At 36.5% G+C, this 23,874-nt stretch overlaps 1 pseudogene; it reads right to left on the bottom strand.

Annotated features, from left to right (window-relative positions):
- Positions 1-721: 721 nt before the first annotated feature.
- LOC124961431 (elongation factor 1-alpha 1-like) overlaps positions 722-23,874 on the bottom strand; it is a 154,005-nt pseudogene continuing 130,852 nt past the window's right edge.

The following is a 23,874-nucleotide window of genomic DNA, read 5'->3' as shown; positions in this document are numbered from 1 at the left end:
GAATTAGATTTTATATCACTATGACCAAAAAGAAAAATTTAGGAAAAGTTTATCTGGGGCTCTCAGCTTCAGAGATCTCAGCCTGTAAGTAGATACCATTGCTCTGGGTCCAAGGTGAGGCAGCACATCACGGGGAAAAGGCAGCAGAGGAAAGCTTCTCAGCTCGTGGTGGGGTCAGGAAGCAGAGAAAGACGGGGTGCAGCGGGTGCTAGGGGCTGCAGGGAAGATACAACTTTCCAGAGCACATCCCCAGTGACCCACCTCTTCTAGCCATGCCTCACCTGCCTATAGGTACCAACCAGTCAGTCCTTTCAAACTAGGATGGACTGACTAGATTACAGTCCTCATAATGAAACAATTTCACCTCTGAATAATCTTTCATTAACAGGAACCTTGGGGACATCCCATATCCAAACAAAACACCAGTCTTCAATGACTGTTACCCCAAGTTATTCTGATCAGCCAAAATGAAATACACTTTATTTACCTTGTTTATATTTTCTATTTTTTGTCATTAAACTTTTTTTTTAATGGATCTCAAAATTCTGTGACAGATTTTTGGTCATGTTGTTTCCATTAAGAAGTACAGAGTTTAAAAACTAATAACTTAAAACTGCCGCATACAAAAAACAAATGGTCCACAAAACCCTTTCCTTCTGTAGGTTTTACGATGCAGTGTTATCTTTAGCCAGTCTTTTACCATTAAACTTAAATGCCCAATTGAGACAAATAGTTCTGAGACCGTTCTTCCACCACTGATTAAGACTGGGGTGGCAGGTGTTAGGGATAATATTCATTTAGCCTTCTGAGCTTTCTGGGCTGACCTGGTGACCTTGCCAGCTCCAGCAGCCTTCTTGTCCACTGCTTTGATGACACCCACAGCAACTGTCTGCCTCACATCAAAAACAGCAGAATGATCCAGAGGAGGAGAGCCAGAGAAGCTCTCAACACACCTGGGCTTTCCTGGAACCACATCAACAATGGCAGCATCACCAGATTTTAAGAATTCAGGATCATCTTGTAGCTTCTTAACAGAATGGCTATCAATCTTTTCTTTCAGCTTGGCAAACTTGCAAGCACTGTGAGCTGTGTGACAGTCCAGCACAGGGACACAGCCAGCACTGGTTTGGCCTGGAAGGTTTAGGATAATCACCTGAGCAATGAAACCAGCTGCTTCCATTGGTGGGTCATTTTGTTGTCACCAGCTTCATTGCCACAACGAACAACTTTGACAGACATGTTCTTGACATTAAAGCCCACATCGTCTCCAGGAGGAGCTTCACTTAGAGCTTCAGGGTGCAGGTCAACGGACTGTATTTCAGTTGTGACATTGACTGGAGCAAAGGTGACCACCATGCTAGGCTTCAGAACACCAAGTCTCTACGCGGTCCACAGGAACAGTACCAATACTAACTTTGTGGACATCCTGGAGGGACAAACACAAAGACTTGTCAGTTAGATGAGTTGATGGCAGGATGAATCTAAAGCTTCGAGCAATGGGGTTCCACTGGTGCTGCCATCTTTACAGGCAACTTTCCATCCCTTGAACCAATGCCTATTAGCACTTGGTTCCAACATGTTGTTTCCATTCCAACCAGAAATTGACACAAATGCTACTGTGTCAAGGTTGTGACCAGTTTTCTTAATGTAAGTACTGACTTCCTTAAAGATTTCCTTGTATCCCTTCAGACTGTAGGATGGCTCAGCAGAATCCATTTTGTTAATACCAACGAGTTATCTCACACCCAGTGTGTAAACCAGAAGGGCTTGCTCCAGGGTCTGCCCATTCTTAGAGATACCAGATTCGAATTCACCAATACCAGCAGCAACAATCAGGACAGCACAGTCAGCCTGAGATGTGCCTATAATCATGTTTTTGATACAACATGTCCTGGGCATCAATGATAGTCACATAATACTTGCTGGTCTCAAATTTCCACAGGGAGATGTCAATAGCAATACCATGTTCACACTCAGCTGTCATTTCATCCAAGACTCAGGCATACCTGAAGGAGCCCTTTCCCATATCAGTAACTTCTTTCTCAAAGTTTTCAATTTTATTTTTTTATTTATTTATCGATCACCACATTTATAGATCAGATGACCAATAGTGGTAGACTTGCCTGAATCTATGTGTTTGGTGACAATGATGTTGATGTGGATCTTTTCCTTTCCAATTTTGGCTTTGATTTAGCAGTAGTTTTCATGATACCTGTGTTCTGGCAGCAAACCCATTGTGAAAAAGCTGTTGTTTGTTTTTATAATAAACACTTTTAGGTTAACTAAATTCATATTTATTGTGGTGCTATATTAGAACTATTTACATGACTCAAGTTTGCAGCAACATTTAATATTTTTTGTCTTCACTTCAGATTCTATATTATTAAAATAAAGGCAATTATGCAAAATCTTTCCATATTCTAAAAATACATTTATTTGGAGGATTTCTAACTTGCAAAATATGTCTTGTAATGTGTTGCTTGGAGTTATGAGGATTGCCTCATCTATTGTACACAGATTCTGTTTTTGAAACTCCAGCATGTAGCTACATATTGTTTCTCTCTATGCTGTTGTATATTTTCTTCTAGACAAAGTATGCATATCATCTAGAAGAGTTGTTTGAAGACCATCAGTTGAGCAAAATTTTATTTACTGTGTCTATTTTGCTCTTTTTAATTTTTTTTTTCTTTTTAGATTTGGCAGAACAAATAGAAATGTTATTCCTTTGAAAACTGTCCCATTGCTGTGCCTTGCCTGAGGCCTCATCTTTCTATATACACTTTAAAATGTACATTTGTCCCTTTCAAGGGACTCTATCTCTTTGCCAACATCTGCAAAACACTTCTGTGAAAAATATCCAATGGTTATTTGGACTTCTTCATCTTTATGGAAACAGCCAGGAACTCAGAAACACAGGCTAGCAGCTGCTGCTTTAACATCTTCAAACATGAGAGTTGCGTTATTATCTTCACACACATACACACCACACTTATGGGACCAGAAAGGTATTTGCATTTTGATAGTACACAGCAATATCTGGATATAGTTTTAGCTAGTGACACACATATTATATACAAATCTGTTTTAATCTTGGCAACATAAATAGATATTACCTTGCCCAAAGCAAGAATAGTTAAGACAGGAAAACACAAAGACAGAAGCATACCAATAAAAGGCCTGTAAACTCTGTAAGCACAGGGTTTGCAGAAGGACATAGCTAGGTAATTAACAGTAACAAGAGACAAACACAAACTTATTTAATTTCAACCAGAGAGACCATTTAAAAATATCTGATCGTTATTGTTATTATTTTAAACCACAAAGATATAGCTGAATTTGTTAAGACCTAAACTTGCCTCAGATACATGGGCAATTCTATCTGCAACTTAATTCTTTGTAGCCATTAACACCTTGTAACTTGAAAAATACCAAATTTAAAATCCACATTCTATTACATATCTCCAGTGAGGTACAAGGATGGAAACTAACACTCGCCCTCTTACATGCTGAGCTTGTGAACTCACAGGACATTGTTCCCACCTCAACATCCCTCACTTTGCCTGTGAAGTCTTGCCGCTCGCATTATTAATTTTTCCACATTAAGGATGAATGTTTGCTGGCTACTCACACCAGTGATTCTAACTCTATTTTCTTTGCAATAGAGTCTCATTTATCGCTCCTGACTTGATGTAGCTGTCTAGTCATTTCCCCATCTGGACTGTCAGCTTTTAAATTCAAGATTGCATTTTTCATTCTTTGCACTGTGCCAAATCTGGGTGATTCTAGGCAAATAAACAGCCAACAGGTGGATAAAGCAATATTCCATTTTATCCCTGTGGTCTGAGAAATTACTGTGTCTGAGAAAAGAGTCAGTTCACATGTAGAAAGGTCTGGATTTTGTGAGCTTCTACTAAGAGTCTACATGTTTTTAATATTTTTAATACTATCTGAAGAATTGAGATCCTTTTTACCAAGATGACACCAAAAGCAAAGAAGGACGCTCCTCCTGATGTCAAAGCTAAGGCTTTGAAGGCTAAGGAGGCAGTGTTGAAGTGCATCCACATCCACAAGAAGAAGAAAATCTGCATGTCACCTATCTCATGGTGGCCCAGGCCACTGTGACTCTGGAGGTGCCCAAATACCCTGAGAAAAGCAACCTCAGGAGAAACAAAGTGGTATAAGGATGCCATCATCAAGTTCCGCATGAGCACCAGGTCAGCCATGAAGAGGACAACCTTGTGTTCAGTGTGGATATTAAGGCCAACAAATACCAGATCCAACAGGCTGTGAAGAGGCTCTCTGCCACTGTTGTGGCCAAGGTCAATACCCAGATAGGACCTGATGAGAGAAGGCATATGTTCAACTGGCTCCTGATCATGATGGCTTAGATGTTGCCAACAAAATTGGTATCATCTGGAGTCCAGCTGGCTAATTCTAAATATCTGTTTTGCTTTTACTACAAAAAATCTGAAATAAAATGTTAAGGTGAGATTGCAGAATCTTTAAAATAGGCAATATTGCTGTAGTTAGAATGACTTTGTTTGAATTATTGCACCAAAGGAAACAAGGGCTTTTTTGGTTGTTGTTCTTTTGAGATAGATGTGACACTAGAGTGTATTTTGACATATTCTACATACATGGAGTATAACTTATTCTCATTAGGATCCCATTCTTGCGGGGGATTCTCCACTCATGATGTAGAGTTTCACTGGTGGTGTATTCATCTATTCACATAGGAAAATTATGTCCAGTTCATTCAGAAAGTGTCCTGTGAAGTGTTTTAAACTTACAAAAATGTTCTATTTAAAATTGATTAGCATCATAATTATTCATTGATGGGAACATTCATATGACATAAGATTTGTAGGAACTTTTAATTAGAGTAAGGAACTCAATCAGAAGTCCCCAAATGAAATTACTAATGAGCCTATCAACAAATTATCCTAATTGAACACTTATGTGTGGCAGGTGAGAATTAAAGGAAAAATCGTGTGAGGACAATAGATCTGATTTGTAAAATCATTAGAATTGACAGATCCTGAAGCGTCCTCTTCTTAAGTCCTCTTTTCAGAAAAAAAGTGTATTTCTTTTGCTGTCATTACTATTTGAGACATTTTTCTGTCTAAACTCTTGAAATGAATTTCTTTATTACCTTTTCTCTTTCCCTCCCTTTCTTCTTTCTTTCCTTCCTTCCTAACCAGGAGAATGAAACTGCTTTTTTACTTATTCTCAGCTTTTAAATAAATAGGACCAATTTATAATTTCAGTTTCCCTGGAGTATCTTTAAGGTGAGGGAGAATACAAAATTGTTCAAAATTATCTAGTTTGTATGCTAGAAAGAGGGAATTGGCTAAGCTCTTCTTAGGAAGAATCCAATTTCATCATGAGATTTCGTTCATGTACTGGTCTCCACCTATCAGCAACCTTATCTTCTGGAAGTTTGATAGAAAGACAGATACTTGAGCCCCTCCCCTGATTCAGAAATTCTGGGAGTAGAACCCTGGAATCTGTGTTTTTACCAGTCCTCTAGGTGAGACTAAATGCATGTTCAAGTTCTAGAACTCAGAAAGGAACTGGAAGGCCTCATACTAAGCTTTTCTATTTTTCTCAGTATCACAAAAATATAGCCAGGCATAGTGAGAAAGCAATTAGCAGAGCTGATGATAGTGGGAAATTAGAAAATGCAATTTTGCCAGGGCACAACTGATTTTTCTTTGTTCCTCATGGTACTCAAGGTTGATTCTACTCATCCCTTAACAGGACTAAAAATAATGTTTCATATTAATTAGAGCCTGACAGCAATCAACTTTATAAAACAGTACAAAGCAATATTCAAATAATTTATGCTTCTATCAAATTACCTTTGGATTCTAGTGTGTAAAAGTTGGAGAAAAGAAGAAGGATGGTAGAAATGTTTCTAATTCTTAGATAATTGATGCTGGAGGGAGAATTGTGTATCACCATTTTCCAAATTGTATTGACATATGAACACAATTTATTTTTTCCCCCAGTGCATTTCCATAGTCATTTCTCTAAATTCCCTTTCTGTTATGGAATGCTCTTTGATTTGCAGACATGTATTATGTATAACCAAGAATAGAGGCTTTCAGAAATTGTTGATTCTAACAAACAAATTTCAAAGTTCTTAACATATGGTTGTTGTTGATTGAATTTATCTAGCATAACAAGAAACTAAGATAAGATTTCATTCAGCAAAAGCCACTGTGAAGTATCACTTTATGGAAAGCCATTAGCTAGGACTCAAAAGTATGAAGTAACATGAGAAATGCAAATAACAACAATATAATTAAACTGTCAAATGTGATAGCAAAATTTATGTGAAAATGCATGTAGCCCCAGTATTCTTCCCCTTTTTTTCTACCCCCAGTTTTTAAGGCAACATCAAAACAGTTACTTCTGAGAATATTTATAACCTGTCAAGAGAAAAGACTAGAAACTGTGTCTGTGTATCCCTGAAGGAAAATGTTAGTTTCAAAGCACCATTGATGTAAATATTGCCTCTTTACTATTTTTCAGAATGGGTTGTTATGCAGATAAGTTTAATTGTGTTAGAAATGTAATTATCTGAAAGCCATTAAATACCAATGCCTTTTGGTAATAAAAATATAGATATGGGATAGTTTTTAATAGAGGGGATATGAATTTTAACACAACCATTGCTTTTGATGTGAAAAATAATACTATGATAACAAAAAGCTGCTGTATAGGATATTCGATGTGGTTAACTGAAAGTAGTTATAGGAGGGATTCTTACAGATGAATATTGCCACTTTTGCTAGCCTGCAAATATTGGAACACATTCAAATCTTCACTGTCATACACACACAAGCACACAGAACCATTCCTCTTAATGACTTTGATTTGTTTTTGTATATGTACACTGAGATTATTTTTAAACAAAGTGTCAAAATTTCTCTGTAAACAAAAGAACAATAAAATTGACCAAATGACAGCATACATAACTGGATATACACTGTATTGGGGAATGTGAAAGTTCTCAAAACTGCAAGAAGAACTTATTCTTCATTAGTGGAAATGAAATATTGTCTGTGCAAGGAAAGAGGCATCAAAGATGAAAGGAATTGAGTAACAATAGACATAGGAGAAAGAAAAGGGATGTATCCATGACTATTTATTTTAAAATAGGATTCTTTTATGTAACTGAAAGAAAATTTTACTTGAGCAGACTGTCAACTGTTGTTATGGAATGAATACAAAAACCTGTGCTTGCCGTTCATTTTTGTAATGGTCTCCTGGGACTTAATTTCAATTTGATCACTAATAAAAACTCCAAATAATAACTGTTTTTACAAAGTCATTGTGAAGAGTAAGAAAAATACTGTATGAGCATGTGATACATGATCGTGAACATACAAAGTGTTACTGTCTCCAGGCCTTAGAAGAAAACATTTCTCAGTATTTTCGGATACTCCGCATGCCCCTGAGGGAGCAGCCTGACAGGTGACCGGAGAGAGGCCTGTTGGAGCTCTGTGTCACATGTCAAAGTCATTTGCCCAGATCATAGACGTTCTCTGATTCTCCTTAGGTGATTGGTGACGTTGCACTATTTCCAAAAGTGAGAATGCATGTCAATTTTTTCATCGCAAAAACTGATGAGGTAAAACACCACGGGAGGTAATAAAGGAGGGAGGAAAGATTGAGAGAGTGAGACTGGTGTTATTCCTTGGTGGTTACGAGAAAACCTGGATCATCTCCGCATGGGTTGGGCCTATTTAGGTGGGTTGGGCTCACCTAAACCCAGGGGTCCTCCTTATTCCTTTGTTCCACCTCCTTTTGGCTTCCCTCGTGTCTTATATCCTTTTCTGCCTAAGAAATCACCCCAACACACAGTGACTTCTTGCAGCACCCCTGCTCATCAGTAAGACGGCGAAGATCATTCCTGGTTGTTCCAACTGGATGTCTTTCATTTTTCCCCGGAGACTTGTCACTGCTCATCTTATTTCTCTTAGGGAACTGTTATGAATCTAGGTTTATTATAACGGGAGAGAGGGTAAGAATCCTCCTGCTGTGCTTTCCCATGTTTTCCCCATTTTTCATATTGGCTTCATTTTAATCAACTGGTCGATGCTTGAAGTGTAAAGACTGGGAATCAGGATGAGGGTCTGGAATCTGAATTGCTGTACTCAACCAGCGAGCAAATTCCTGCCCTGCTAAATCACGCACACAGCTTACAGATACATAGTTCCTTCTCTGCCCTCAGAACTGAAGGAGAGGCTCCCCATCTCTGAACAAAGCTGTACACACACTACACAAACTCAGGCATCCCAAAGAGCCTGCTATGAGTCCTCGTAACACTGGCAGCGATGCTGTAGCTCAGTATTTCGGATTACTAGCATAGTTAGCTTCGGGGCTTTTATTTTATTCTCCCTCCTTACCACTTGCCATGCGCATGTTTTCAATGTCAGTAGAACAGAAACATACATATGGTAATTCCAAGAGGTCCGTTAATTTAGGTATGTTTATTCTGAAAACTTTCTTTTGGAAATGAGATTTTAATAGACTTATAAAACATATTCCTTTTCCCTTCAGAGTGATATAAAACCCAGTAAGACCTGGGTAATATGCCTTCAGCAACTTACAGTATTTGTAGAGGCTTTTTGAAATCTATATTGGGTGATAATGTTCCATCTCCCACTGTTACAGTTTTATTATAAGCCTAAAACTAGTAACACTGTCGAAATGAAATTCACACACACACAAAAATAACAGGATTCTTTGGAACTTTGGTATAGTGTGTTTGACCTTTTAGTGAGGAAATGCTGTCGGGGTTCCCGGGACCCCCCAGCCTTGAGCACGGTCAAGATGGCGCCTGGCGCTGAGCCAAAAGCGGCCAGCTATACAGTAAACAACCAGCGAATTCCAATGATTGGCTAGTTAACGATGTGATTAGAGCATGCCCCCCTCGTGTACCTATTCTATGCTTGCAGCTGTCCGCGGTTTACCTCGTGTACTCTCCCCTGATTGGTTGAAGTGTATGTAAGCTTGGTGGGTGGGGGAGTAAGAGGCGGCTGAAGCGGAAGCTGGGAGTAAGAAGAAGCTGAGAGAAGAAGAAGCTGAGAGTAGGAGAAGAAGCGAGGAAGAAGAGTGCAAGCGAGGGCGTGAGCCAAGCGGGAGAAGTGGAGCGGCCGAAGTAGGCGTGAGCCGAGTGGGAGAAGCGGAGCGGCCGAAGCAGGTGTGAGCCGAGCGGGAGGAGCAGAGCAACCGGAGCAGGCGAGAGTTAAGCAGAGAGAAAGAGAGCGAGAGAAAGAAAAGAGAGAAAGGGCTAGAAAAGAGGGAAAGAAAGGAAGACTGTGCACAATAAACTTCCAAAGCTTCAGACGTTTGTCGTGTCTCTCTCTGCGGGCAGAGGGAACGCGATAAAATGCTATGCTGGTTTGTGAAAAGTCAATCCAATTTCTGTGCTTCCTCCTCATTAGTTTGTCATCTGATTCAGGATCATTAGAATCATCATATTCATCTAATTCAAATATGAGATATTGATCTGCAAATAGATGATTTTGTTTCATGGGTATGATTTTTCTAAGGGTGTCACAGGTCACCTTGGGGTTTCTAATAAAAGGATAGGTTATCGTAGACTCAACTCAGTGTTTCCTAATTTCTTTACGCATGTTGTGTATATAGTGTAAGAATGCATGATAGTAACATCAGTGTTGTGCAGCAACGTGAAAGAAAGGGTTACAGAAGGAACTCCAGGACTGTACCAAGCTACACAAAGCACTACAGCAGTTAAGATCCGATGCCACACCTTGTTTGGGGTTCATACACAATTTTCAAAACAGCAGGGCTTTGTTCTCAGCTCTTCAGTTCTTACAGGCTTGTGAACTCTTCATCAAGATGGGAAATACAATCTTTTTTTGCTCTTTCTGAAAATGTGAAAATCTTTGAAGTTGAGTTTGCTTTTAGATGGTGCAAATGGTAAGGAAGAGGAATGAAGGAAATTAGCCAAGCAATTAGCAAAATATTACATAAAGGATTATTTGGGGAATTGATTTATTAGCTCAAGGAACTATAGGAGAATGGTTTATAAAATTTACCTACATAAGTTTCAGGAAGTAGAGCAATAATTCTTTAGGTAAATCATGTAATTATTAAAAACAACAACAACAACAACAACAAAAAACACCTTACATTTGATGAGAGAAGAGTGTCCAACACTGTTAAGGTTTGAATAGCTATCCACCAGAGGTTCATGTGTTAAAGACTTGGTCACCAGCCTGTGGTGCTCTTAGAATCTTTAAGACATACAGCCTGGCAGGAGAGACTTAGCTCTCTGGGGGAATCCCCTAAGAGGAGATAATGGGGCTCCCTTTTTCTTTGCTTCCCAGCTGCAATGAGTTACGTAGGTCCTCTGCCACATTCTCCTGCCATGATGTACTATGCTCCCACAGATCCAGAAACCACTGAGTCAACCAATCATGGATTGAAACCATGAGCCAAAACAAACCTCTTCTCTTTTTAAGTTAACTATCTCAGGTGTTTTGTCACCATAATGGAAAGCTGACTAACAGAACACTTAGGTTTCCATTCTGGAAGACCACCTTGATTGTGGCATTAAACAACTGAAACCAAAAACAATCTCTAGAGAAATCAAGCTTCATCAAGAGAGTGCCATGAACAATAACAATAAAATGTGACTTCCTCTTTTTGTTTTTATCTCCTAATTTCATGTGGTTTGTTTTGGCAGCCTCCAAGTCACAATCTATCCTTATACACATTTTAAAGTTGACATCACGTCTATCATCTTTGAATCATTAGCATTTTTATGCAGACATGCAAAAAATTTATATTTAAAAATACTAAATTCATTTATTTACCTAATGAATCAATTATTTTCACTTGCATCATTTGAGGATATGGGGAACAAAAATACGCCACATCAAAATCTGAAGGATTGTTGAACTGAAGACATTGAAGCAGCAGCAGATTCAGAGGGGCTCTGTACCCTTCTTCTCTGTGCCTACAAACAGAACATAGATTTAGACAGAGCAACACCATCATGCCAACCTTCTATTGCTATTAGAGACAATGAAGTTAATGAATGAAGAAGGCTCTAGACCCTCATCAGCCTTGAGATGACCCACAGGAATTCATATTAAGAAGCTCTCAGTAATTTACTTTTATCTGTCATTTGTTTTCCTTTTCCCTAGGGTATTGCTTGTAGGAATTCAAAGTCGCTTTTAATTGTCTTGTCTTTTGCCTAAAGTTTTAGTGTTCTTTGTTGAACATGCTCTGTGAAGTCAAATTTATAGCTGCTGCTTTGGAAACCACTCATTCCATGGATGTCTTCTATGTATGGATGTAAAAAATACACGTTGATGAGTTTGTTTATCCGCCTTTTGTAACAAGCATATGTTTCATGGGGCATATTTCTAACCATGGGAGATATTGTTTCTCCCTGGCCACAAGTAGCATTGCCAAGGCAATGTAGCTGACTGTATAAAGGGCCCAGATTTAAACTTCAAAAGAGTAATGCATTTCTAAATTCATAACTTTTGTTCTAATCTCAAATTTTAAGTGAACTTTTTTTTTCCATTGCTGTGTTTCTGGGACTAGATAAGGGACATTTTGCTATGGATTTCATGGCAACTGTTTACTGCTTACAGGGCCTTGGTATACCTGTATGGACATAGGATTATGAAAGTACTGACTTGATTTGGGCTATTGTGAGAATTAGTAAAACAATTCATGTAAAATGTACTTAGAAAATGAATTCAGCATTCTCAAATTTAGCCCTTACTAGCATTTTTATTATACTTTTGACTTTTACAAACTTGTTCACGTATATTTCTTGTTTGATCGTCTTAAGAGCTTATGAAGTAGACAAGATTGAATATATGTATATTAACTTGAGAATGAAAGAGCTGTATAATTTCTGTATTTCTAAAGGATCTGAACAAACTTATAAAAATAGATTCAATATAACAAGTATAACAAGAGCCATAGCAATATAACCTGATTTTCAAAGTTGCAAATTAGTGACCAAACCTGGGCAAGTCTTCAGGTGTGAAGAGTTCCAATCTAACTTTTTACTGTATTACTATCTTTTCCAGGTGGCTGATTCTCAAAGAACATAATTGTGCTTTATCCTAAACCATGAGAAAATTTGCATATCTGTAAATGAATTTTAACTGAAAGTTCTTGACAAAAAATTCTAATTTTCTCTTTTTAATTCTAGTAAGTACTTAAAAATACTTTTGGACCAAATCTTCTAAATTAAATGCCAACAGTTATCTTTTAAGCAATGGGAAAGATATATAAAAGTTTCTTTACTGACTGTGTCCTTGTCAAGGTAGCATTCCAACTTACCTGTTTATTTAGTTTCTTAATGTGGTGCTGGGGATCAAACCCACTGCCACATTGTTGCCGCAACGGAAAGAATCCGAGGCGGACTGGGAATGAACAACTTCTTTATTTTTCTCTTTTGTTATTTTAAATCTGTTTAGCTTGCTTTCTTCTTAGAGGAAGGTGCTTCTTCTCAGAGATGCTTCTTATCAGAGGAAGAGAATGTCCTATATCCACTAAGGCAGCCAATCAGTTTAGGATTAAGTAGCAGGATTGGAGCATGAGCCACGGTACCAATTAAGAAAGAAAGAGGAACATGTGTTGACCATGAGCGGGGAAGAGACATCAACAAATCAGCAAAAGGTCATGAGAGATCCCGCCATGCTAACACTAATTATGCGCCACCTCTTGGCCCAACGCCAGTCGCCATCTTAGAGCTACTTCCTCAAACAGCTGTAAACATGTCTCTACACCTCATGCGTGCTAGGCAAGGGCTCTACCACTGAGCCACAACCCCAGCCCCAACTTACCTATAACATTTTATCCCACAAAAATCTTAATCAATAGATTTAAAGGAACACAGTTAATTCTGTCCAACATGAACAGTAATCTTTCGTGAGAAGCTACACCTTAGCATTATTCCTGTGTTCTTAGGTAGCATACAACTTTAAAGGGGAAAAGCATGAACTTGGTACTACTGCCACATAAAACAACAAGTCAAATCTAAAATGCTTTTGAATCTCTTTCTTTTGATTGCAGGGATAAAGTTTTCCTCCATTTTCTGACACTTCCTTCAGAGAAACCTAGAAACTCTGCAGATGACTAATTAGAAGAACAGGATCAGTAACACAGTTAATTTGCATTACCTGTTTTGCTAGTTACTTTTCTAAGTAGCAGATATAGCACCTGAGATATATAAAATAGGAAGTGAAGAGATGCAGGTAAAGCAGGGTGCAGTCTTAGTTTAAAATAGGCATCTCACTTGAGGCGGAAATTTCTCCAAATGCACCATCACAGGGGATTCATGAGAAAGTAGACACAAAGTTCTTTAAGAAGGTGTCATAAAGGGGTTGCAGAACATTTAGTGGATAGACAGAAACTACTCATACTCATTTTCTTTTGTATTATTCTAACCCACTTGGTGGTCAAATCCTTTTTCTGCCCTTGAGCAAACCCAATGCTTCTGACAGGTTGGGAATAGGGGTGGGGAAAGTGGATTGTGTGCAAGGAGATCACCCACAGATCAAGAAATATTCTGAAGGATTGTAGCTTTTTAAAAATCCCAATATATTAATTTTCACTGATAGTCCAGTATATGAATAAAACCCTTCCTACTTCATTTAAAGTAAAAGCAACTTCCCTCTGCCTAATCAGACCTATTGAGGTTTTTTTCAGGAAAGGTAAGAAGGTAGACTTCCTGTTTTTGAACCTGTTAGCACATCTACTGCTTTTTCTCTGTATGCTAGGCTACCTGAGCATCCTCCAGAATCTTGACTAAGGGAAGGTAGGAAAGGCAAGAAGGAAGCAGTCATCTCCATTAACTTGAACCAGTGTTTGATCAGTTTACTCAGGCTATGGTATTGATTCTTTTTTTTTTTCCCCTCTTTCCTATTGCCTCAAAATAAGCCAAATAAACAAATAAAACAACCAAATAAACATTTCTGGAGATCTCATATCTCCAGTTTGTTTGGGATATGTACTTTGGAAAAGTTCCTTTCTCTGGTCAATTAGGATATGTCCCTTGTCCCCTGTAAATCTGGTAGGACTTTTCCAACTGTCTCTTGTTATCCCCAAGTCAGCCCCTTTGAATATGATGCAAGATAATGTTAGCCTAGCTTATTTTTTTTCTCTTTATCTGGCATCTGAAAATTCATCTGAAAAACATGCATACTTTTTCTTACAAATTCTAGAGGAACAAAGATTTCCTGTTGTATGGCTAGTCCATGAGAGAAACCAGCTTATGACAATCAGTTACCTGTTTTGCAAAGTTTCTGTGCCTTAGCTTAGATCTGGAATGTTCTGCAAAGACCCAGGTATGAAAGGATTGGTACAGAAGGTGGTGTTATTGGGTGAAGGTAGAGTATTTAGGAGGTCACTGGAGGCATTTTCCCATCTCAGTCTTCTTAATCTCTTGTGTCCTGGCCATTAAGTGAGGAGTTTTCTCTGTATTGCATGCTGCCTTGCCACAAGCTCAGAAGTAGTGTGGCCAACCAGTTATGAAATGGAAACTTTAAGACATTGAGCCAAAATACAACTTTTATCTATATACATATTACTTCAGATATTTATTCGAGTAACAGAAAGTTGACTAACAAACTCTGTTAGGTTTTTCCTTTGTTTGATCTTAGTAAAATTAAATGAATAATACAAAAATTAATTTGTCATGCATACATTTGGAGGCACTAATGTTTTGTGTCCGAGGAAAGAAAATAGAAATGCTTATGATATGAAAGTTTTCATTATTAGCTTCATCAGAAAAACAAAATTCTCACTACAAAAGCAAGCCAGGAATTTTATGGTTCTCTTCACAATTATATAATCCCTTAGGTTACAGACCTTCAATTCCAAAGAATAAAATGTGCCAACTGTCTCTCATTGAATGTTCCCAGTAGTATTTCCTATATCATTCATGTCACTGTTCACAGGAGAAAAAGGTTATGCTGTCAGTGAGACCTGGAACCCTGTGTGCTCTCAATGTGAAGCATGTCCTGCTGGGAGCCATGTCCGCCAGGGTTCCAATTAGACTGAACTTGGATACATGAGAAAGTTTGCATTGTAGGGGGAAAAAAAATCCAACAGATACCATTTAAGTAAACCCTGGAGACTGAAGAGGAGGATAACCCTCAAATATTGTTACCCCCAAAAATATTCTCACAAGGAAAAACACAAATTTGTGGAGTTCTTTTAACTAATGAACTACGATTTTTTTCTTCCCTAGTAAATGCTAACAAAGTAGATAATAAGCAGTCCAAAGGAGTACACAGTATGATCAATAATAGAATTATGAATATCTGGACTAGGGTAGGTCTGAGTTTAAATTTTGGGTCATCCACACACAAAGCAAGTGAGAACTCTATGAGTCTTATTTCTATTCTTTATAGAACACATAAAATTAATTCATGATATTGTGATTGAAGTGCAATGAGACAAATTCAAAATTCTTGGAACACTGTAAGCATTTAATAAATGGTAGCTATATCATCATTGCTACCATGATTATTTTAAAAAATTTCACTAAGACTAAATTTCAGAGTTGTCTGTTTTCTATTTATCTGCCTTCTTCAATACTGATAATTAATATTCAGCTCTGAAGTTATAAACATTTAGATAACAGCTTTAGCAGTAGTTGTCTGGAGGTTTGTATTTGCTAAGAAATGCTTAATGATCTTTGAACAATAATTTAAATAATTCTGATTATCTTGGAAAAATAGAAAGGATATGAAATGAGAAAATATGTACTTCTATCGAACAAAAAATAAATTAATAAAACTGGACAGGAAATTAACAAATGAAGTGAAAGAATCTGAGAAATGTATTCTTTAAATTCCATTGGAATTATTGTAGTTTGAAACCAAGAGTATATGATAATAAATCCTGTTTTTAATTATTGCATTTATATATAGGCCAAGTTACACAGGTTTATATACATGACTCTGTTTCTATACATATGTAAATATAAGAATTATATACATGTATTTATTTTTTTAAAATTCTGTATTATAATACATTGCAATTAAGTTTTTCCTTAATAGACTTCCTTCCATATATACTAATATTGGGGGGGGGAGTGCTTATTTTCTTCATATTTAGAAAAGAAAATCTAAATATGATTTCAAAATCTAAAATGTATTGATACACAGGAATTATCTTAATGGTCCATAACATATCTCTACCAGAGTTAGAATTCTGTGGTAATCATTTTCTTAATTAAAGATGAGATATTGTTCTTTGTGTTTTTTTTTATGCTGGATTTTTCTTTACATGACCCTAGATTAGTTCCCTTGAAATTTGCAGCTCCTATGTTGTGCCATTGATCAGTTTATGAAGCTTTAAAGCAGCTTAGTATTCTCTTAAATCATTTTGTCACTTGAGATCTACTCATAATTCCTCACATTTTGTCCACTAATATGTAGCCTTTCCAATGTGTCCTTGGGAAATCCACAATCATAGGATGTCTTCTTTTCCATATTTCTCTCACTTACCTTAAAATTTTCTAAAATTTGGTAGTTGAACACGAAACTAAATGAAGCACCAGAGCTGTTGAAATGTCGACAATGATTTAAAAAAAAAATGAAAGATATTCTATTCCCCAATTTTTCTTATTTGTGTCTCATCAACATAAAATTAGCAAAATGAGTTAATTTTAATCCACAAACAAGTTAATGGTGCTATTAGAAAATTTAAGTGATCAAAATATGCCCCTAAAGCATATCATCAAGGTTAATGCTCTTTTATTTTATTTTTTTCTGTTAGAGCTCATCCCCTTTCTGATGCGTGAGCAGAGGAACTACATTATCACTATTAAACATTTAAATGTGATTTTAAATTTATGCATGTTATTCATTTACTTCGTGGGGTCTGACCTGATTTTTTTAATATCAGAAATATAAGTTCCTGTGGTTAGGTATGACCAAATACTTAAAACTCATCAAAATTATAAAGAAATAGTCTTGAGAGTTACTTGATTGTTAAGAAGGGAGAGCAGAGAAGTAGATCAGAAAAGGCTTGGTGTGTATGAATGGTGTCACACACTAGTGTCATTTCCTTGATACCTGACAGTTTTGCCCAGACTCTTCTCTGCCTAGAGCACTTAGGTACCTCTCTGCTTTTACTGGGGAGTGTCAAGGGCAGGAGCTATTTTAGTCATTTTGTGCTTGGCTCATAATAGTGTTCCATAAATGTTGAGTGATAGCTAAACAGACTCTTGAATCCAGGGAGGCAGAGTGATTATCAAAGGGTCAAGATCTAGGAGGGACACAATAGGTTGTTCACCTGGAGTGGAGAGAGATTTGGGTCACTGAAGGCAAGTCCTTCATCACTTTGCTTGATGTTAGAACTGGCTTTAGAATTGAACATAAAATGGGAGCATTGGAAAAATGCTTTACATGCATTGAAATCTGCTATTAAGTGTGCTATTTCAACTACAATTTACAACCTTATTAAATAATGATCATGATCCCTAACTTACAAATGAGAAAATGTAATTAAGAGATTTGTACATAGTAGTGTTGGAGGAAGGATATTTCAGAATGTGTTCATTTTTCTTTCTTGATAACGGCATTTCCATTTGTGGTAGTCCACTTATATAAATGACAGGAAACTTTTCTATCTTTCCTTGGGAGAGATAGTCAACATCACTAACACTAGTCATATAATTGCTTACTATTTAGAAATCATTTTCATATACTATATATTCATATTATCTCAAATTATGTAACTGAAATTTGCAGAATGGGTGATTTTTTCTATTTTTTTATATAGCTAAATTTAAGTTGCAAAATATTGACAGAATTGAACAAGTTAATATGGTGAATATGGTGGTAGAAGATATTGAATTCAAACGAATCTAGCTCTAATCCAGTGCCTTTCCTATGATATCAGGATAATTATAATGATTAAAAAGTAACTATTAATCATATGCTATTTATTGTTCTCATCCTGCATATGATCTCCTAGGATAATTATGCCCATGATTCCTGATTTGTCTTAATCATTTCCCTGTCTCATCTTCTTCCTCAGACACAATATTTAATGTGACTCAGCAACTTGACTATTATCCATTGAAAGGAGGCAAACTTAAAAATATTTAGTTATTATTTTTGTAAGATGATGATTTATACTCCTACTCCCAAATGATATCCTGTAAGTCTGAACAACTGTCAAGGTTTACAAGAGCGTGTATGTAAATCACTAACACTATACTTTTAAGATCCAAGCTATTTAACAGAAATGAGTGACTGTTGTTCACTAAAGAAATTTTAGGAAAAAATGATCAGAGATGACAAATAAGGTAAGCAGGGTCTCCTTTGTAGTTGTTTCCTATGTGCAGCTACTAAGGCTACTAACCTTATATGCAGTGGAACAGAACTGGCTCACTTTAATGGAAGGGAAATACAGTCAGAGTAGAGGAAAAATATTTACATGTATATGTTTTATTGAGAGTCTACTGTGTGTCAAGCCGTGGTCCTAGATAAGTTTATAGTATCTTTAAAGACTCAAACATATATTTTTAAAACATTGATACTTTTAATATTTTACAAACGATGAAACTGAATCCCATGGAAAGCCTATAACTTTTCCCTCAGGCACTCTAGCCAATGCCCGATCTGTTATCAAAATCTAGGTTTTCTGATTTGCAGGACTATTTGCATTCTCCGACACCATATTTTATCATATAATATAAAGTCATAATAGGTCGATTGTTATTCTCATATTTACAACAGTTTGGGACAATATTTTGACTATTTTCCTCTTTCGCCCTCTCCTTGATTGTAAGCTCTTATCTGTGCTTTTCTTTGTTACCTGAGAGTTAATACACTGGAGTGAGGAATGGTTTACTTTCCTTTGTACTTTCTGCCATAAACTGTTCTGTGATATTTCATAAGACTGCATTCTTATAAAACTAAATTATACTGAATGGGGAAAACAAATTTATTTTGTCTCTTGCAGAAGAATATACTGTAAATACCGATGAAATTACCAGACCTGTCAACTGACTGCTGAGTAAATATGTGAAATATTCATGCCATTTTCTCTCTGAAAGTAGCATTTCAGAGATTTATGGCTAAGTACATGACGAATAAAAAAACTGCCAAATGAAAATACCTGAGCTGATAATTTAAGAAAATATTCAAAGTGAAATAAAGTCACCGAGGCTTCACAATTAATGTAGTCATGGCTGGATAATTTTAAAGTAGCGAACATGCGCACATTTTATTGTTCTACTTGAGGTGAGCCAGGGTATATGATACTGAGTGAGCTCTGCACCAGTGAAACAGAGGCTTCTAGGGGAAAGCCACATTTCACGGCTGAGCAGCTTTTCTGCAAATTGAAATTGGTACTTCTTTCTGTCAGAGAATTCTGGTTGTCAACGTTTATCCTGGCCCAAAATATCCCCTAAATGATTTTATATCTTGAACTTTGAGTTCAGCTTCCTACAAAGAAGTTGAAGGTGTTTTGTGTCAAATTAGTTCTTGAAAAAATTATTAGTTTAACATTCGGAATAATTCAGAAACCAATACCAAGGTCCATTTATTTATTTATTTACTTCTTGGCTGAACTGAGGTGAATACACCTTTACCTGCTCGTGCTTAGTGAGAAGAGGCTCTCTTTGTAATTCCTGGCTTGAATAATTCATTTTAGTATTTCTGCTTCTATCCTTTGGGAAGTATTTGTAACAAGCTTGCTACACTTAATAGCACTTCACCTAGCTAATCACTGACATTACCACAGAAGCTAAAATTAAATTTGAAGCAGTAAACACATTCCTACAAGTATTTTCCATAGATTATCTTGTGAGTATTCTGAACTTGAAATCTAAGCTGTATCTTAATAGAAAGAATAATGAAAGAGAAGTATATCTAATTAAGGCCAGAAAATCATTTTTAATAAAAATTAAATTTCTGGGCTCTGATACTCATTTCCAGAAGACTGTTTCCTTTGAATCTCTTTTCACCAGTAGAAGGGCAAAGAAAAAAAGGGAGCCGTGGAGAAAACAAAATTATGTTAATTAATTAGTGAGACTTTTTAAAAAGTGCTCACTTTATTCAAATCACTTTGCAAAGTGCTTCATGATCTGGCTCTGGTCCCAAACCTCTTTGTGAAGTGGTGTGTAATACGGTATGTAGAAATCGAATCTCAGATTATTTTGTAGCCAAAATAAAATACCCCCTTGATTTTGCACACCTCCAGAACTCTAAGACTCGAAAGGCTGGAGCTCCAACTCTACCATTATTGTTCAGGTCCCTGTCTTTAGTACCTTTAAGGACTTTCTCCTCACGTTTGCTCTTTCCTCCACTCCTTGTGATCCTTGGAGATGATGTACTATTGACTAGTCTCATAAAGACTATTATGTGACAATATCTTATCATCTCAGGTAAAGTAGTTCAAATTAATTCTAACTTTTAGTGTGAGATTCTAGTAGCGAGTGATCATTAATGAGAAAGTTCCTTGTGTTTCAAAGCACACTGCAGGTAGCTAAGGCTTTGTAGAGGTGGCCTTGAGTTTTACAAACGTTAACATATTATTGAGCAACATACATAAGACATGGGAAAAAATGTCAAAGTAAACATAAGTTATATCCGGGCCAATTTTCCCCTTCTTTTAGGTATTTGCTCCTGACAATACTTTCTTTAGGGTATTGAATCCTCTTCTGTGGTCTGCACAATTGACATTGGTTTCTGGGAACACCCAGCTGTTCTAGACCTGCCCCGGCATAGACCTTTTTCCCTTCGTTGCCTTCCCACAGTCAAGTTCATGGTCTGGTTGCTACCATTTTCCAAGGCAATGAAAACAGACTTGTTGAGCAGACAGATCTTGACTTGGAATAACACAATTAGATCCACATGGATCAAAGCAGGAGAGCAGGCTAGGTGAGACACTGTGACTAGAAGAAAATAATTATCATGGAAATAACAAGTTTACCTTTATGAGTGATAGCCAGTTCTGGTAATTCACCACCAGAACAGGAAAGGAATATTGAAGCAAGGACATTCATAGCAATAAGGTAATCTTTTCTCTACCATTTGGTAGCCTGTGTTTGCAACCTTTATAGCATTGGTTATACTTAAATGCGATTACTGAATTTTCTGTCTGTCTTGATATCATGCTGTGTTTCTGGTTTTGTTTTTCTAATGCTTAGCACATACTATTGCCAATTAAATACATGCATAATCAGTGGTTATAAAGGAAGATTTTTAACTTCTCTGCTGGTAAAGTTCATGTATTCTGTACTCTGTGGGCCATTCCTTCATCTTTTACTTGAAAATTTGCTTTATATCAGTAAGTCTTAAATGCCTATGGTTTATATGCCATCAATCATGCTGTTTGTCTTGAGAGTGAGAGGATATGGGGAAAAAGGAGAACTCCATTCATATTTTGTACTAAGTTGAAATCAGACAAAGGGATTTGGCTAGAGCTTGGTTTTCCAGTTCTTCCAAGAGCCTTATGGTCAAATAATATCATGTGTTAAATAATTTTCTGCTAAAATAGAGTGCAGAGTTGGAAACAGGAGACCTCATTATATTGTTCTGAAACTGTATTCAAGAGTAAATATAAGAGTAAAATAAGGTCCACCAGAGTGTCTCTCCTTTATTTTCCTACTTATATTCTCTTCCTTAATGGCAATTGCTCTCCAGAACTTCAACTTCACTTAGAACCAAGTTACTCATGTTTTTAAAATAGAAATTTTAATTCCTTTTAAATTTGCAATTAGAAAAAATATATATATATATTTTTATTTCTAGCAATAAAATAGAACCTGTAATATAAATTCAGTGACTGTTGAACTGGTGAGGCCTTTTAAGTGATGCCATATGGTTGGATTCCTGGAATTAAAAATGTATTTCTTATACAATTTCAAAGTGTTGTACGAAAAGAGAAAATTTAGTTCTGGAGAAGGTAAGCTCAGGCCTGGTTTTTAAACTTCTTGGGTATGAGTGCTTCTAGTGTTGCACCGTGGTGTTTGGCCATAAAGTTTGTTTCTCTTTATCTTTGTAAAGGGAAAATTGTCATGACTGACAGGCAACGTGGAGAAAAGAAGTTAAAAAAAAAAACAATGATCGAGGCGATTTTGAACATTCAAGAAATTGAATGATGAGGAAAACAAGTAAAAATCAGTCTTTTAAAATTCCTTAATACAACTTTGATTTCAACTGTTTTAATTTTATAAAATTGGATTTATTCATCCTACATACCTGAACTTTAGTAATTTCACAGGAAGATTATAACATGAATATGTGATTGAATATTTTCTGACTTGGCTCTTTAAGATGCAATAAAGACAGTGATATTACACTTACAAAGTTCTTTGTTCTCCAGTATTATTATTGTGTTATCTAAGAACCATATAGAAACTGTGCTATTTGTGTAAGAACCACAAATGACTAAATACCAAATTTAGACTTAATGTATTTTGTGTAGAGAATCATCTTTCTAATTGGTGATCTTCAATCTTCAGTTCCTGATTTTTTTTTTTTTTTGATACCAGGGATCAAACCCAGGGGTGCTTAACCACTGACCCACATCCCTACCCACTTTTTTTTTATTATTTTTAAATTTTTGAGACAGGTCTAGCTAAATTGATGAGGGCTCACTAAATTTCTGAGGCTGGACTCCAACTTGTAATCCTCCCTCCTCAGCCTCCCAAATGGCTGGGATTACAGGTGTGTACCACCATGCCTGGCTCCTGACTTATTCAAACAAATGGAGAAATACATTTTCATGTGTTTTTGGAGTCACAGGGGATTTGAGCGATGAAGACCATTCCTGTTCTCTGAACATACACTGTGACTAATTGTCATTAAAATGCTACATACATACTCAATTCTATAAATAACAGAGATAGTTTTGTCTAATGTCATTAAAGAAAAAAATTAAATGATCCTGTTATTCTATGTTTATCAGGAAAGACTGAAACTTCAGACTTAGGTTCAGAAAAAATACACAAGAAAACAATTTAATAAAAAAAAGTTTTACTGTATAAATCATTGAATATCAGAATTTTTCTGGGAGATGCAAAAGATATTTTATATAAATGTACTGGGTATTAGAGCAAAGAATAAACTGGAAGGGATAGTTTTATTCAACTTGCTACATTTTTGTGTCCTGGAGGAGAATCCATTAAAATATATCAAGATAGAGAATAGAGGGAACATAAGTAACTAAAAATCCATTTCTCATGCATTTGGAATTGAGAGGGCTGTTTCTGTTTCTTCTTTTCACCAAACTCCTCCAACTACTTAAACTTTTAATCTGGACATTTCATTCATTACTAATACCCTAGGTTTGATTGCATGTGGATATTATATTGATGACCTTACTTGGGAACCCCTTAGTAGCTTTGCAAAACCAGAGGTTCTTTACATCAGCAAATTGTATCTTTCCACATAGAAAGATAGTATGCATTGTGATCTGGATTTGTAGAATAATTGGCAGGATGTTCTCTTATTACTCCATTTGCTCACTGGGGATTTTGCTTTAACTATCTACCACTCAGTATCATCACTTTCCAGCTTTAAAAAAAAGAGTATGTTTGAAAAATTCTGGTGATTTGTGTATTTTAAAAATTTGGGTATCTGGTCTGATTCTGAGGTCCTTGGTGGGGTTGTAAATTAGTGCAGCCACTCTGGAAAGCAGTGTGGAGATTCCTTAGAAAACTTGGAATGGAACCACCATTTGACCCAGCTATCCCACTCCTTGGCCTATACCCAAAGGACTTAAAATCAACATACTATAGTGATGCAGCCACGTCAATGTTCATAGCTGCTCAATTCACAATAGCTAGGAACCAACCTAGATGGCCTTCAATTGATGAGTGAATAAAGAAACTTG

Source organism: Sciurus carolinensis, chromosome 12 (assembly GCF_902686445.1).
Source record: "Sciurus carolinensis chromosome 12, mSciCar1.2, whole genome shotgun sequence".
Taxonomy (NCBI): domain Eukaryota; kingdom Metazoa; phylum Chordata; class Mammalia; order Rodentia; family Sciuridae; genus Sciurus; species Sciurus carolinensis.
The sequence above is the reverse complement of the archived record's forward strand: the minus strand, read 5'-3'. Positions and strand labels throughout refer to the sequence as shown.